Genomic DNA, 19,078 nt, shown 5'->3' with positions numbered 1-19,078 from the left:
AAATAAACACTCTGATCAAAGAAAACAGCATAACCAAAGAATTCTCATCACAAAATATTCAGGAAATCTGGGACACAATAAAAAGACCAAACCTAAGAATAATAGGGATAGAAGAAGGAGAAGAAGTACAGCTCAATGGTCCAGAAAATGTATTTAATAAAATTATAGAAGAAAACTTTCCCAACCTTAAGAAAGATATTCCTTTGAAGGTACAAGAAGCATAGAGAACACCGAATCGACTGGATCAAAAAAAAAATCTCCTCGTCATATAATAATCAAAACACAAAACATACAGAATAAAGAAAGAATATTAAGAGCTGCAAAGGACAAAGGTCAAGTTACCTATAAGGGTAAACCTATCAGATTACACCTAATTTCTCTATGGAAACCATGAAAGCCAGAAGGTCCTGGATAGATGTACTGCAGAAACTAAGAGACCATGGATGCAAGCCAAGACTACTATACCCAGCCAAGCTTTCGTTCACTATAAATGGAGAAAACAAAATTTTCCAGGATAAAAACAAATTTAAACAATACGTAGCCACAAATCCAGCCTTACAGAAAGTAATAGAAGGAAAATCACAAACCAAGGAGTCCAACAATGCCCACAATAACTCAGACATCTAATGACCCTTCACCAGCACAACTTGAAGAAGGGAAACACACAAACTCTACTACCGAAAGAAAGAAAGAAAGAAAGAAAGAAAGAAAGAAAGAAAGAAAGAAAGAAAGAAAGAAAGAAAGGAAAAATGACCGGAGTTAACAACCACTTGTCATTAATATCACTTAATATCAATGGACTCAACTCACCTATAAAGAGGCAGAGGCTAAGAGATTAGATACGAAAACAGGATCCAACATTCTGCTGCTTACAAGAAACACACCTCAACCACAAAGACAGACATCTACTCAGAGTAAAGGGCTAGGAAAAGGTTTATCAAGCAAACGGACCTAAGAAACAAGCAGGTGTGGCCATACTAATTTCTAAGAAAGTTGACTTCAAACTAAAATCAATCAAAAGAGATGGAGAGGGACATTTTTTACTCATAACAGGAACAATTCACCAGGATGAAGTCTCAATCCTGAATATATATGCCCCTAATATAAAAGAACCCACTTATGTAAAAGAAACGTTACTAAAACTCAAGGCAGTCATCAAACCACACACACACTAATAGTAGGAGATTTCAACACTCCTCTCTCACCAATGGACAGGTCAATCAGACAGAAACCTAACAGAGAAATAAGAGGATTAAGAGAGGTAATAAATCAAATGGACTTAACAGACATCTATAGAACATTCCACTCAAATAAGAAAGAATATACCTTCTTCTCTGCAGCTCATGGAACCTTCTCGAAAATAGACCACATACTCGGTAACTTACACAGTTACAAAAAAATATTGGTAACCACCTGTGCCTTATCAGATCACCATGGATTAAAGTTAGAATTCAACAACAATGCTATCCCCAGAAAGCCTATGAACTCATGGAAACTGGACAGTCAACTACTGAACCACACATGGATCAAGGAAGAAATAAAGAAAGAAATTAAAGTCTTTCTTGAATTCAATGAAAATGAAGACTCAACATACTCAAACCTATGGGACACTATGAAAGCAGTGCTAAGAAGAAAGTTCATAGCATTAAGTGCCCACTTAAAGAAAACTGAGAAAGCACACATTGGAGAATTAATAGCCCACCTGAAAGCTTTAGATAAAAAAGAAGCAGACTCACCTAGGAGAAGTAGAAGACTGGAAATAATCAAATTGAGGGCTGAAATCAACAAAATAGAAACACAGAAAACAATCCAAAGAATCAATGAAACAAAAAGCTGGTTCTTGGAGAAAATCAATAAGATTGATAAACCCCTATCCAAACTAATCAAACGGCGGAGAGAAAATATGCAAATTAACAAAATCAGAAACGAAAAGGGGGACATAACCACAGACACAGAAGAAATTCAGAGAATCATTAGATCTTACTACAAAAACCTATATGCCACAAATCTGGAAAATGTAAAAGAAATGGACACTTTTTAGATAAGTACCATATACCAAAGTTAAACCAGGACCAGGTGAAAAATTTAAATAGACCTGTTAGTTGTGAAGAATTAGAAGTTGTTATAAAAAACCTCCCCACCAAAAAAAGGCCAAGTCCAGACGGCTTCAATGCAGAATTCTACCAGAACTTCCAAGAAGACCTAATACCTATACTCCTTAATGTATTTCACAATATAGAAACAGAGAAGTCATTGCCAAATTCCTTTTATGAAGCTGCAGTTACTCTGATACCAAAACCACACAAAGACACAACCAAGAAAGAGAACTACAGGCCAATCTCACTCATGAACACTGACGCAAAAATACTCAATAAAATATTGTCAAACAGAATCCAAGAACACATTAGAAAAATTATCCATTATGATCAAGTAGGCTTCATCCCAGAGATGCAGGGCTGGTTCAACATACACAAATCTATCAATGTAATCCATCATATAAATAAACTGAAAGAAAAAAGCCATATGATCATTTCATTAGATGCTGAAAAATCATTTGACAAAATTCAACATCCCTTTATGGTAAAGGTCTTAGAGAGATTAGGAATACAAGGGTCGTACCTAAGTATAATAAGAGCTATTTATAGCAAGCCGTCAGCTAACATCAAATTAAATGGAGAGAAACTCAAAGCTATTCCACTAAAATCAGGAACACGACAAGGTTGTCCACCCTCTCCATACCTCTTTAATATAGTGCTTGAAATTCTAGCAATAGCAATAAGACAACATCAGGGGATCAAAGGGATTCCAATTGGAAAGGAAGAAGTTAAGCTTTCATTATTTGCAGAAGATATGATAGTGTACATAAGCGACCCCAAAAACTCCAGCAAAGAACTCCTTCAGCTGATAAACACCTTAAGTAGCATTGCAGGATACAAGATCAATTCCAAAAAATCAGTTGCCCTCCTATACACAAAGGATAAGGAAGCAGAGATGGAAATCAGAGAAGCATCACCCTTCACGATAGCCACAAATAGCATAAAATATCTTGGGGTAACTCTAACCAAGGAAGTGAAGGATCTATTTGAAAAGAACTTTAAGTCTATGAAGAAAGAAATTGAGGAGGATCCCAGAAAATGGAAGGATCTCCCTTGCTCTTGGATTGGGAGGATCAACATAGTAAAAATGGCAATTCTACCAAGGGCAATTTATAGATTCAATGCAATCCCCATTAAAATCCCATCAAACTTCTTCACAGATCTTGAGAGGACAATAATCAACTTTATATGGAGAAACAAAAAACCCAGGATAGCCAAAACAATCTTATACAATAAAGGATCGTCTGGAGGCATTACCATCCCTGACCTCAAACTCTATTACAGAGCCTCAGTATTGAAAACAGCTTGGTATTGGCATAAAAACAGAGAAGTCGATCAATGGAACCAAGTAGAAGACCGTGATTTTAACCCACAAACATATGAACACCTAATTTTTGATAAAAGAGCTAAAAGTATTCAATGGAAAAAAGAGAGCATCTTCAACAAATGGTGCTGGCAGAACTGGTTGTCAACGTGTAGAAGAATGAAAATAGATCAATATCTATCACCATGCACAAAACTCAAGTCCAAATGGATTAAAGACCTCAATATCAGTCTGAACACACTGAACTAGATAGAAGAAAAAGTGGGAAGTACTCTACAACATATGGGTACAGGAGATCACTTCCTACGTTTATCCCCAGCAGCACAGACATTAAGGAAAACATTGAATAAATGGGACCTCCTGAAACTGAGTAGCTTCTGTAAAGAAAAGGACACTGTCACTAAGACAAAAAGGCAATCCACTGACTGGGAGAAGATCTTCACCAACCCTGCAACAGACAAAGGTCTGATCTCCAAAATATATAAAGAACTCAAGAAACTAGACTTTAAAATGCTAATTAACCCAATAAAAAAATGGGGCACTGATCTGAACAGAGAATTCTCAACAGAAGAAATTCAAATGGCCAAAAGACACTTAAGGTCATGCTCAACATCCTTAGCGATAAGGGAGATGCTAATTAAAACAACTTTGAGATACCATTTTACACCTGTCAGAATGGCTAAAATCAAAAACACCAAGGATAGCCTTTGCTGGAGAGGTTGTGGAGAAAGGGGCACACTCATTCATTGCTGGTGGGAATGCAAACTTGTGCAACCACTTTGGAAATCCGTGTGGCGATTTCTCAGGAAATTTGGGATCAACCTACCCCAAGATCCAGTAATACCACTATTGGGAATATACCCAAGAGATGCCCCATCAAATGACAAAAGTATCTTTTCAACTATGTTCATAGCAGCATTGTTTGTAATAGCCAAAACCTGGAAACAACCTAGATGCCCTTCAATGGAGGAATGGATGAAGAAAGTGTGGAATATATACATATTAGAGTACTACTCAGCGGTAAAAAACAATGACTTCTCAAATTTTGCATGCAAATGGATGGAAATAGAAAACACTATCCTGAGTGAGGTATCTCAGACCCAAAAAGAGGAACATGGGATGTACTCACTCATAATTGGTTTCCAGCTATAAAGGACATTGAACATATAATTTGTGATCCTAGAGAAGCTAAATAGGAAAGTGAACCCAAAGAAAATTGTATAGTCATCCGCATGGAGAGGGGAAGTAGACAAGATTGCAGGGCAAAAACTGGGAACTTGCGGGGGAGGTGGCATGGGGCAAAGGGGAAATGGGATGAGAAACATGAGAAGGGGAGGATGGGAGGAGATTGGGGGATTGGGATGGTTGGGATATAGGAAGGGTGGATACAGGAGCAGCGAAGTATATATCCTAACTAAGGGAGCCATCTTAGGGTTGGCAAGAGACTTGACTCTAGAGGGGTTCGCAGGTGTCCAGGGAGATGTCCCCAGCTGGTACCTTGGGCAACTGAGGAGAGGGAACCTGAAATGACCCTATCTTATACTGATGAATATCTTACATATCACCTTAGAACCTTCATCTGGCGATGGATTGAGGTAGAGACAGAGACTCAATTTGGAGCAATGGTCTGAGCTCTTAAGGTCCAAATGAGGGGCAGAAGGAGGGAGAACATGAGCAAAGAAATCAGGACCATGAGGGATGCACCCACCCACTTTGACAGTGGAACTGATTTATTGGGAGCCCACCAAGGCGAGCTGGTCTGGGACTGAATAAGCACGGGTTGAAACTGGACTCTCTGAGCATGGCGGACAATGAAGGCTGATGAGAAGCCAAGGACAATGGCACTAGGTTTCGATCCTAATACATTAACTGGCTTTGTGGGAGCTTAGCCTGTTTATACGCTAACCTTCCTGGACATAGATAGAAGACCTTCGTCTTCCCGCAGGGCAGAGAATTTGGACTGCTCTTCAGTATCGAGAGGGAGGGGGAATGGTGTGGGGGGAGGAGAAGAGGAGTGGGGATGGGGGAGGGGAGTGCGGGGAGGGGGAAATATTTGGGAGGAGGGGAGGGAAATGGGAAACGGGGAGCAGGTAGAAATTTTAATTAAAAAAATAAAAAATAAAGAAAAAAAATGGAAGAATGAATCTCAATTGCTTAAGATACAATAAAGGAAATAGACTCATCAGGTAAAGAAGATGTTAAATCTAACAAAAGCTTAACCCAAAATACCCATGAAATATGGGACACCATAAAAATGTCAAATCTTAGAATAATAGGTGTAGAAGGAGAAGAAGTTCAACTCAAAGACACAGAAAATTAATTTAACAAAATCATAGAAGAAAACTTTCTCTACCTAAAGAAAGATATGCCTATGAAGATACAAAAAGCTAACAGAACACCAAATAGACTGGATCCAAAAAAAAGTCCTCTCACCACATAATAATCAAAACAGTAAACATAAAGAGTAAAGAAAGAATATTAAGAGCTGCAAAGGGAAAAGGCCAAGTAACATATAAAGGTAGACTTATCAGAATTACACCTGACTTCTCAGTGGAGACAATGAAAGCCAGAAGGTCATGGTCAAGCATTATGCAGACATTAAGGGACCACAGATGCCAGCCCAGATGACTATACCCAGCAAAACTGCTGTACACCATGGAAGTACAAAACAAGATATGACATGACAAATCTAGATTTCACCAATACCTAGCCACAAGCCCAGCCCTACACAAAATACAAGAAGGAAAACTCCAAGCCAAGGAAGATGGCTACACCAACATAAACACAGACAACTAATGATATCATTACAGCAAATCCTGAAGGAAAAAAAAATGGACAAGTTAACATCACCAACAATAAAAACTAAATTAATAGGAGGTAGCAACCACTGGTCATTAATATCGCTTAATATAAATGGAATTAACTCACATATAAAAAATAACAGGCTAACAGATTGGATACAAAAACAAAATCCATCCCTGATCTCAACCTCAGAGACAAACATCATCTCAGAATAAAAGGTTGGGAAAAAAATATACCAATCACTTGGACCTAAGAAACAAGTGGGTGTAACTATCCTAATATCTAACAAAATAGACTTCAAGTGACAATCAGTCAGAAGAGACAAAGAAGTAAATTTCATATTAGTCACAGGAAAAATCCATCAAGAGAAAATTTCAATATTGAATATTTGCCCCAAATACAAGTACACCCTCATATGTCAAAGAAACACTTCTAAAGCTTAAATCATATATTAAACCCCACACTAATATACCTTCTTATCAACATATCATGGACCCTTCTCAAAAACTGACCACATTCTCAGTAACAAAACAAACCTCAACAAATACAAAAAAATTGGAATAGCCCAATGTATCTTATCAGATCAACATGGTATAAAACTAGAAGTCAACAGCAATACTAATACCAGAAAATCCACAAAAACTTGGAAATTAAACGATGCTGACTCATCAATGGGTCAAAAAAGAAATAAAGGATGAAATTAAAGACTTCCTAAAATTCAATGAAAATGGACACACAACATACCCAGATTTATGAGACACAATGAAAAGAGTATTAAGAGGAAAGTTCATAGCACTAAATGCCTACATAAAGAAGTTGGAAAAATCCAACACTAGTGAATTAGCAGAACACTTGAAAACTTTAGAACAAAAAGAAGCAAACTGACCTAAGAGAACTAGATGGCAGGAAATAATCAAATTGAGAGCTAAAATAAATAAATAGAAATAAAGAACACAATACAAAGAATCAATGAAACAAAGTGTTGGTTCTGCAAGAAAATCAACAAAATAGACAAACCTTTATCCATACTAACCAAAAGGTAGAGAGAGAATATCCAAATTAACAAAATCAGAAATGAAAAGAGGGATATAACAACAGACATGAAGGAAATACAAAAAATCATCAGGTCATATTTTAAAAAACTGTACTCCAAAAAATTGGAAAACTTATAGGAACTAGACAACTTTCTGGATAAATATCACTTACCAAAATTAAATCAAGACCAGATAAGCAAATTAAACAGACCTATAACTGCTGAAGTAATAGAAACAGTCATCAAAAGTCTCCCCCCCCCAAAAAAAAAGCCCAGGACCAAATGGTTTCAGCTCAGAATTCTATAAGACTTTCAAAGAAGAACTAATACCAACACTCCTCAAATTATTCCATATACTAGAACAGAGGGAACATTGTCAAACTCTTTTCATGAGGCTACAATTTCCCTTATACCCAAACCACAAAAAGACAATACTAAGAAAGAGAATTACAGACCAATCTCACCCATAAACATTGATGCAAAAATACTAAATAAAATACTAGTAAATCAAACCCAAGAACACACCAGAACCATCATCCACCATGACCAAGCCAGCTTCATCCCACAGATACAGGGATGGTTCAACATATGAAAATCTGTCAATGTATTCCACCATATAAACAAGCTGAAAAATAAAAACCGCATAATCATCTCATTCAATGCAGAAAAATCATTTGACAAAATACAACATCCCTTCATAATAAAGGTCTTAGAGAGAGCAGAGATACAAGGAACATACCTAAATATAAATAAGGCAATATACAGCAAGCCAACAGCCAACATCAAACAAAGTGGAGAGAAACTCCCAGCGATTCCACTAAAATCAGGAATAAGACAAGGTTGTCCACTCTCTTCTTATCTGTTCAATATAGTTTTTGAGGACCAATGGAACTGAATAGAAGACCCAGATATCAATCCACACATCTTTGAACACCTGATCTTTGATAAAGAAGCAAAAAATATCAAATGGAAACCAGAAAGCATATTTAACAAGTAATGCTGACATAACTGGATATCAACATGTAGAAAAATGAAAGTAGACCCATATCTATTACCATGCACAAAACTCAAGTCCAAATGAATTAAAGAACTCAACATAAAGCCAGCCACACTAAACTTTATAGAAGAGCAAGTGGGAAGTACACTTGAATGCATTGGCACAGGGAACCACTTCCTAAATATAACCCTAGCATCACAGACACTGAGAGAAACAATTAATAAATGGGACAACCTGAAACTGAAAAACTTCTGTAAAGGACATGATCAAAAAGACAAAGTGATAGCCTACAATATGGGAAACGATCTTCACTAATGCCACATCAGGCAGAGGTCTGATCTCCAAAATACACAAAGAACTCAAGAAATTGGACAGCAAAAGATCACATCATCCAAAAAAAATAGAGTACAGACCTAAACAGAGAACTCTCAACAGAGGAATCTAAAGTGACTGAAAGACACTTAAGGAAATGTTCAATATCCTTAGTCATCAGAGAAATGCAAATCAAAACAACTCTGAGATTCTATCTTACACCTGTAAGAATGGCCAAGATCAAAAACACTGATGACAACTTATGCTGGAGAGGTTGTGGGGAAAAGAGAACACTTCTGCATTGCTGATGACAATGCAAGCTGGTACAACCCCTTTCCATGTCAGTGTATCAATTTCTCAGAAAATTAGGAAACAACCTTCCTCAAGTCCCATTAATACCACTTTTGGGTATGTATCCAAAGGATGCTCAATCTTACCACAAGGACATGTGCTCAACTATGTTGATAGCAGCTTTATTTGTCATAAACAGAACCTGCAAACAACCTAAATTCCCCTAAATTGAAGAATGGTAATAAAAATGTGGTACATTTACACAATGGAGTACTACACAGCAGAAAAAAATAATGACAGCTTGAATTTTGCAGGAAAATGAATGGAGCTAGAAAACATTATTTTGAGTGAGGTAACCCAGACACAGAAAGACAATTATTACATGTACTCACTAATAGGTGATTTTTAAACATAAATCAAAGAAAGCCGGCTACAAACTACAATCCTGGAGAATTTAGACAACAATGCAGACACTAAGACAGACTTACATAGATATAATCTACATGGGAAGTAGAAAGTAGAAAAAGACAAAATCTCCTGAGTAAATTGGGAGCATGGGGACCTTAGGGGAGGATTTAATGCAGACGGTAGAGGCAGGAGGGGAGCAGAGAAAATTGTAGAGCTCAATAAATATCACTTTAAAAAAGATTCTTTCCTTCTTTCTTCTCTCTCATATTTTTCACCCTGTTTGAGTAAGGGCATAGCAATTTGGTCCATGATTTCAGTGACTTTCAAATACCATGTGGACACAGGTCTTCATAATCATTGCCTAATCACATAGAACAGGTCACACAAGATTAAAACTAAGATTCCATATGGAAGAATTTGAGTCATTTTCTACTTAAAATAGCTCATGCACATTGGCATACCCAAGAGTTTGTTGTGGAACAATCTTTGTACAATGTAAATACAAATTTCTCTCATTGTTAATGAAAAACTGATTGGCCAATGGCTAGGCAGAATTTTCAGGGCAAATTGAATGTTAGAAAGAAGGGCAGAGTCAGAGGTTTTGCCAACCAGAGAGAAAAGAAACAGGACATGCAGGGGAGGTAAAAGTTATAAGCTGCAAGGCAGCGATATATTAATAGGAATGAGTTAATTTAAGTAGTAAGAACTAGTCACTAATAAGCCTGAGCTATCAACTGAGCATTTATAATTAAAAATAAGTGTCTGTTTGGTTATTGGGGAAGTAACTTGCAGAATAGAGTTGATAGTAGTCCCAACAAAAAATCCACCTACAATGGTTTAAGTTCCTTACTCTAGTCTTCCTCCTATTCCTTCTTCAAACTGCTCAAAGGGAAATTGTACTTGACTGGTACTAGGGTTTGTATTAGATAGAAAATGACTCCTTGGTAAAGGATTATCAATATGGGGGCAATCTCACTACATATGTGTATGTGTGTAAATGTAAGTTTTAAGTAAAATTGTAAAATAATAAATTTCACTATGACTTTTAGAAGTAAAGATGATGTTCATCTATGGTTTTCAAGCTACAAGTATGTCTGGATGGAGAGCCTATGACACTAGTTTTGTTGTCATTATATCAGAAAGGATTTCTTTTCATCATCTAGATAAAATCAGTTGTCACAAATAATCTTTGAAGCATTTATGTAAGTTTGATCATCACTCTTCATCACCCTTTTATTGTTAAGGATTAAGCAATGATCAAAAGGTTCAGAAAATAGTGATAAGAGGCTGGTGAGATAGCTCAGAGAGCATAGGCTGTTGCCACCAAATCTTGTCAATCCCTGAAACCCACATAGTAGAAGAGAACTAAATACTACAAGTTTACAAGTTGTCCCCAGATATTCACATGTTCACTGTGGCACACACACCCAAAGACACATAAGCATCCACCTGCATGCATGTACCCAGTCATGCACACTAACATACACACACAAATAATTATAATATTTTGTTTTGTTCTTTTCTCATACATTACATCTATTACTGCATTTCCCTCTACTTCCTCTATTCTCAGACCCTCCTCCTATCTCTTCTCTCCCATGGATCCACCCTCCTCTTTTCTTTCAGAAAAAAAGCAGACTCGTAGGTATACCAACCAGACATGCATATAAAGTTGCAATAAATCTAGGAACATCCCCTCATAATAAGACTGGATGAGACAACCTAGAAGGAGGAAAAAGTCTCAGAAGTAGGCTATAAAGTTAGGAACATCCTCTGCTCCTACTGTTAGGAGTCCCACAGAAAGACCAACTACACAACCATAACAAATATGTAGAATACCTAGATCGTATGCAGACAGGCTCCATGATTGTTGCTTCAGTATCTGTGAATCCCTATGAGCACTTGTTAATTGATTAAATGGGTTTTCTTGTCGCATCTTTGACACCTCTAGCTCCTACTATAATTCTTCCCCATCTTCTGCAGGATTACCCGAGCTTGGCCTCATGTTTGACTGTGGTTCTCTTCATCTGTTTTCATCAGTTGCTGGATGAAGCTTCTCTGATGACTATTAAGCTGGGCTCTTGTCTACAATTATATCATAATATCATTAAAAATCATTTCATTAAATTTTCTTTGTTTTTCTGTTTGTTTTGTTTTTACCAATATGGTTTGGTTCTATCCTAGGTCTGAATGGGTGTGCTCCCTCTCAATACACGGGGTTCAAGCTAGACTAGTTATTGGATGACCAATCCTGCAATTTCTATACAGCTCTTACCCAACACATCTTGAAGGCAGAAGAAATTGTGGGTCTAAGGTTTTGTAGCTGAGGTGGGATCCTCCACTGGAAGACTTGCCGGGTTATAGAAATTGACCTGTTCAGGTTCTTTATCCCTCATTGATAGCCTTAGATAGGGTCATTCTTGTTGATTCTGGGGAGTTTCCATTGTACTAGGTTTCTAGTTTGTTCACCAAGGTGCCAATTATAGTTGTTTCTCACAATACTCTCACACACTATCCTTCCCACAAACGGTTTCTCCTGTTCAGAAAACTACCTACACTGAGTTTATTCTATTTCCCCTTTCCAGCGAGATTCATGCATCTCCCTTTGAGCCCTCCATGATCCTTAGTCTCTCTGGGTCTGGTGATTGCTGTCTGATTATTTTTTTACTTTATATCTAATATCCACATATTGTTGTAATAAGAGCGGCGGGGCTGCGTCCCCGGCACCCGGCCGCCCGCATGGCTTATGCCCCAAAATAATTACACGAAAACTGTATTCTTTTGAACACTGCCTAGCCCATTAGTTCCAGCCTCTTATTGGCTAGCTCTTACATATTGATCTAACCCATTTCTAATATTCTGTGTAGTACCACGAGCTGGCTTACCAGGGAGGATCTTAACCTGCATCTGTGTCTGGCGGGAGAATCATGGCGACTCCTCACTCGGCTTCTTTCTCCCAGAATTCTGTTTTGTTTACTCCACCCACCTAAAGGCTGGCCAATCAAATGGGCCAAGGCAGTTTCTTTATTAGCCAATGACCTTCCTCCATCATTTCCCCTTTTTTTGTTTAAACAAAAAAGAAAGACTTTAACTTTAACATAGTAAAATTCCATATAACAAGATGGTTATCAAGCAAGAATTACAGTTACAATATTTATATCTATTTTATCTCTTATCATAACTAAGGAAAACTATAACTATCTATCCATTCTTCAACTCCATCAAAGACTCCAGAAGGATATAATATTACCTAAGTAAACAAGAGATCCAAAACTCTAGAAATGACAGAGACATCTCACTGCCTGGACAGTCACCCAAAGTTCTTTTGTACCATTGGGGCATCCATCTTCAGCCTTCAGGCCCATAGTATCCAGCAGACATTTTCATCAAGCAGGAAATTTCAAAGACAGTTCAGTCACTTTTTGCTGTGTCCTGCAGAATGTCTCGCAGACTCTTTCATGAGTCAGGAAACCCGAAAGACCATCTCACCTTTAGGCAAGTTCAGCAGTCCTCTCTCTGCGGGTTCTTTGTGTCCAATTTATGCTACAGTCCAGGCAAGAGCAGTGTCTTGCCCAAATGTCTATCAAACTCCATAAGGATCCTCTTCGATGCCCATCTTCAAAGTAGATTGGTGCTGCCAGGAGCAGACATGTCTCATTATCATGAAAAGCCCTAAGTTATTAAAACATTAAATGCCATATTCTGCAGTCTTTGAAAGATATGAAGAATGCCTATCTAGCTGAAATATATCTATGCACATCTAGAAAACCTAACTAACATGAATAAAAGCTTGACAATTATCAATGATTATCCATTAACAATCTATATACATTTTTAAATGAACTATACAATCACAATACCTTAATCAAGATTAGAAATATGCATATACATATAACAAAATTGACCTTCAAATCCACACCAATGCAAATTATTCATATCTATATCATATCCCCCTTTAAATGTAAAAGAACATTTATAAACCATATTTGGGAACATGGGTGCAGTTTTTCTCTCCAAACTGCTTCCTGCTGAATGGGGGCGCTGTTATTCAGATCTTTTATGGTGTAACCTGTGTGCCAGGGTCATCTCAGTCGGCAGTTGAGTGAAGTAATTTTCTGAAGGTGTTCACAGCAACCTTTCAGGAGGGCGTGGTCTATCATACCATATTGGGATAGATGCAATCCACAGAGTCTCATCCTCTGTGAAAACAAAAGAAGACCCTCTCCAAAGTATCATATCCTTAGACCCATATTCTGAAATCATAATACCTTTGTATCCATTCTGGTTTAGCTTGGCAGCCCATATAATGAAATGTCTCTTTGCACTTAGCTCCTTTACAGTCAAAAATTTTAAAGAAAACACAATAATACAAAGAATCCAGACTCTCTGTGAATTTTCCATTGTTACGTGGCTTATTTTTCTTTATTTCTTTTAATCTACAACTATCTGTACTCTTTCTCTTTAAAGACTTTACCCTTTTTTTTTTAAACCATTAACTTTATTCTCTATATATTTTTCTTCTCTCTCTCAAGCCTACATACAGTCATCCAACACTGTGGTCTTTTATGTCTGAATCTGTTTTATTGTGACTCTGTAATTTTGTTACTATCCAGGAGCATTTCTTAAAATATTAAGCATTTCTTAAAAACTTAAGATGCACCATGTACAGGTAATACGGTACCGCCTGTGTCCTGCCCAGTCTAAACCTTAACTGCCCTGGTGTTATGGTAATTATGGTAGTTCCTGCCTGAGACCAGCACAGTTCAGCATGGTGGAGCTGAGCCGGTCCTGCCTCAGAGTCATTTGGTGCCCCTGAGCCACACACAGTTCCAGTCACACAGCAGTCCACATTGCCATCAAGCAAGCCATAGCACTTTATTACAAATGATCCATTCAAAAGCTCTGTCTGCCGCAGGAACCAGACAGAGATCTCAATGGCGGCACAGCCCAGAAAGCCGGCATTTTAAAACAGCCAGTTTTTTCCTGTTGCTGAGTCAGGACAATTTCTTTGCCGCAGGCAACCCACAAACAGCAAAAAGCTGTCTTAAATTCTCTCTCTCTCCTTTTTAAGCCCTCTCAGGTTTTACGTGGAGTTCATTAGCACGTTGGGTGCCACTCTGTTGTAATATGAGCGGCGGGGCTGCGTCCCCGGCACTCGGCCGCCCGCATGGCTTATGCCCCAAAATAATTACACGAAAACTGTATTCTTTTGAACACTGCCTAGCCCATTAGTTCCAGCCTCTTATTGGCTAGCTCTTACATATTGATCTAACCCATTTCTAATATTCTGTGTAGTACCACGAGCTGGCTTACCAGGGAGGATCTTAACCTGCGTCTGTGTCTGGCGGGAGAATCATGGCGACTCCTCACTCGGCTTCTTTCTCCCAGAATTCTGTTTTGTTTACTCCACCCACCTAAAGGCTGGCCAATCAAATGGGCCAAGGCAGTTTGTTTATTAGCCAATGACCTTCCTCCATCAACATATGAGTGAGTACATACCAAATTTGCCTTCCAGGGTCTGGGTTGCCTCACTCAGGATAATTTTTTTGTAGTTATATCCATTTGCCTGCAAACTTCATGATGTCATTGTTTTCATCAGCTGAATAAAGATCCATTGTGTAAATATACCATATTTTCTTTTTTCCATTCTTTAGTTGAAGGACAACTAGTTTCTGATTATTACAAATAAAGCTTTTAGGAACATATTTAAGCAAGTGTCCTTGTGGCATGATGGAACATCCTTTGGATATATGCGCAGGAGTTGCATAGCTGAGTCTTGAGGTAAATCAATTCTCAATTTTCTAAGAAACCTCCCTGTCCATTTTCCACATAGCTGTACACATTTTCACCCCTATAAGCAATAGCGCAGTGACCCTTTTGTTCCAAATCCTCTCTAGCATGATCTATGACTTGTGGTTTTGATCTTAGCCATTCTAATATGTATAAGATGGAATCTCAGAGGCTTTTTGATTCTCATTTATTTGATAACTAATGATGTTGAACATTTTTTCAAGTGCTTCTCAGGTATTTGAGGCTCTCCTACATCAGTTTCTCTGTTTAGATCAATACCCCATTTTTAACTGGATAATTTTCTTTATTTACTTCTAGTTTCTTAATTTATTTTTTATTTAAACTTTTTCCCCAAAATTCCCACTCCTTCCCCTCCTTCCACTCCCCTCCCTCTCCCTCCACAAATCCTCCCATCCCACCCCCTCCAATCCTAAGAGAGGGCCATGCACTCCACCCTGTGTAAAGTCCCAGGCCCTCGCTACTACATCTAGGTTGAATAAGGTTTACATCCATAGGGAATAAAATCCCAAGAAGCTGGTACATTCTAGAGACAAATCCCAGTGTCACTATCAGTGGCTCCACAGTCTGCCCCATCTGTCAACGATCTTCAAGGGGGCTTGGTTATTCCCATGCTCATTCATTCCCAGTCCAGTTGGAGCTGGTGAGCTATACCATTAGCTCAAGCAAGCTGTCTCAGTGGATGACCCCCTCATGGTATTGAATTCCTTGTTCATACTCTCACTCCTTTCACTCTTCAACTGGATTTTGGGAGTTCAGTCCAGTGCTCGGAGATGGGTCATTGCCTCTGTTCCCATCTATTGTTGGATGAAAGTTCTATGGTGATATTTAAGATAATCATCAGTCTGATAACAGGGTAAGGCCAGTTCAGATACCCTCTCCTCTATTGCTTATGGTCTTAGCTGGGGTCATCCCTGTGGGTTCTTGGCCCTTTTTCTAGAGCCAGGATTCTTGCTAACTTCATAATGGATTCCTCAATCAAGATATTTCTTTCCTTGCTCTAATAACTGTCTTTCATCCATCTCAACTACCCTATTCCTTAAAGTTCTCCTCAACCCCTCTTTCTCCCCTTCTTTATGCCCCCTGCCCCCCTGCTCTCAAATTTTTGTCTGATTCCAATTTCCAGATGGGTCTATATATGTTTTTTTTTGGGGGGGTTCAAATTATTACTTAGTTCCTTCAGGATCATGAACTATAGGCTCGATGCCCTTTGTTTATGGTTAGAATCTATTAATGAGTGAGTACATACCATATTCATTTTGGGGGGCTGGGCTACCTCACTCAGGATAGTGTTTTCTATTTCCATCCATTTGCATGCAAAATTCAAGATGTCATTTTTTCCCCACTGATTAGTACTCTAATGTGTAGATGTGCCACACTTTCTTTATCCATTCTTCAGTTGAGGGGCAATAGGTTTTTTCCAGTTTCTGGCTATTACAAATAATGCTGCTATGAACATAGTTGAACAAATGCATTTTTAGTATGATTGAACATCTCTTGGGTATATTCCCAAGAGTGGTATTGGTGGGTCCAGGGGTAGGTTGATCCCAATTTTTCTGAGAAACCGGCTCAGTGATTTCCAAAGTGGTTGCACAAGTTTGCATTCCCACCAGCAATGTATGAATGAGTGTTCTCCTTGCTCCACAACCTCTCTAGCATAAGATATCATTCATTTTTTTTTATCTTAGCCATTCTAACAGGAGTAAAATGGTATCTCAGAGTTGTTTTAATTTGCATTTCCCTAATAGCTAAGGAAGTTGAACATGTCCTTTAGTATCTTTTGGCCATTTGAAATTCTTCGATGAGAATTCTCTGATTATCTCAGTACACCACTTTTTAATTGGGTTATTTAGAATTTTAATGTTAAATTTCTCGAGTTCTTCATATATTTTGGAAATCAGTACTTTGTCTGATATGTGGTGGGTGAAGATTTTTTCCCATTCAGTAGGCTACCATTATGTCTTATTGACTGTGTCCTTTGCTTTACAGAAGCTTCTCAGTTTCAGGAGGTCCCATTTATTTATTGTTGCTCTTATTGTCTGTGCTACTAGGGTTATATTTAGGAACTAGTCTCCTGTACCCATGCATTGAACATTACTTCCCACTTTCTTCTCTATCAGGTTCAGTGTGGTCATATTTATATTGAGATCCGTAATCCATTTGGACTTGAGTTTTGTGCATGGTGACAGACATGGATCTATTTTCATTCTTCTACAGGTTGACTGATGGAGGAAGGTCATTGATTAAAAAATAAAGAAACTGCTTGGCCCTCATAAGTTAGAACATAGGTGGGTGGAGTAAACAGAACAGAATGCTGGGAGGAAGAGGAAGTGAGCTCAGACTCGACAGCTCTCCTCTCTGGGGCAGATGCGATGAAGCTCTGACCCAGGATGGACATAGGCTAGAATCTTCCCGGTAAGCACATCTTGGGGTGCTACACACATTATTAGAAATGGGCTAGTCTAGGTGCCAAGAGTTAGCCGAGAAGAGGCTAGATATAATGGGCCAAGCAGTGTTTAAAAGAATACAGTTTGTGTGTTGTTATTTCGGGGCATAAGCTAGCCAGGCGACCAGGAGCTGGGGTGGCAGGAACACAGCCCACAGCTCCCCTCAACAGTTGACATCCAGTTATGCCAGCATCATTTGTTGAAGATGCTTTCTTTTTTCCAATTGTATCTTTTTTGCTTCTTTGTCAAAAGTCAGGTGTTCATAGGTGTGTGGATGAAGGTGTAAGTCACAAACAATCCCACACCAGTTTGGAATTATGATTAATAGAATGGCTATTTATTTAAGGGGGAAAAACTTACAGATCACTGTCCCAGACAACAGCCTTCTGAGCAATCAGGAAGGGAGCCTACTCCCCGGAAGTGGAGCCGGAAGCCAGAGTGCAAGCAAGGGCAGTTGCTGCTTTCTTAAAGAAAGAGAGACCATGCCCCAATGGGTTGGTATCTCAGCAGCTATTGGTTGAAGGAGCAGAAGGAGCTCCCACAACATGTGGATTAATATCTGGGTCTTCAATTTGATTCCATTGGTCAGCATCTCTGTTTTTATACCAATACCAAGCTGTATTCATTACTGTAGTTCTGTAATAGAGCTTGATGTCAGGGATAGAAATACCTCCAGCAGCTCCTTTATTGTACAGGATTGTTTTGGCTGTCCTGGGTTTTTTTTTTTTTTCTGTATGAAGTTGATTATTGTTCTCTCAAGATCTGTGAAGAATTGTGTGGGGATTGAATTGAATCTATAGATTGCCTTCAGTAAGATTGTTATTTTTATTATGTTGATCCTTCCTATCCAAGAGCATGGGAGATCTTTCCATTTTCTTGTATCTTCTTCAATTTCTTTCTTCAGAGACTTAAAGTTCTTATCAAATATGCCTTTCACTTCCTTTGTTAATGTTACCCCAGGTTATTCTATGTGATTTGTAGCTATTGTGAAAGGTGATGTTTCTCTGATTTCCCTCTCAACTTCTTTATCCTTTGTGTATAGGAGGGCTACTGAGTTTTTTGAGTTGATCTTGTAACCTGCCACTTCACTGAAGGTATTTATCAGCTGTAGGAGTTCTCTGGTAGAGTTTTTTGGGTCACTTATGTTTACTATCACATCATCAGCAAATAACAAAAGTTTAACTTCTTCCTTTCCAATTATAATACCCATGATCTCCTTATGCTATCTTATTCCTATAGCTAAGACTTCAAGAACTATGTTGAAGAGATATGGAGAAGTAGACAGCCATGTCTTTTTCCTGATTTTAGTAGTATTGCTTTGAGTTTCTCTCCATTTAATTTGATAATGGCTGTCAGACTGTTGTATATTGCTTTTATTAGATTTAGATATGATCCTTGCTTCCCTAATCTCTCCAAGACATTTATCATGAAGTGTAGTGGAGAGCTGCAGGCAGGCCTGCTTTTCATCCCACCTGGCACCCGCACAGCTAGCTTTACAAACAAAATAACAACACACAAATTGTATTCATTTAAACACTGCCTGGCTCATTAGTTTCAGCC

Source organism: Chionomys nivalis, chromosome X (assembly GCF_950005125.1).
Source record: "Chionomys nivalis chromosome X, mChiNiv1.1, whole genome shotgun sequence".
In the NCBI taxonomy this organism is placed as follows: domain Eukaryota; kingdom Metazoa; phylum Chordata; class Mammalia; order Rodentia; family Cricetidae; genus Chionomys; species Chionomys nivalis.
This window is presented reverse-complemented; position numbering follows the sequence as displayed.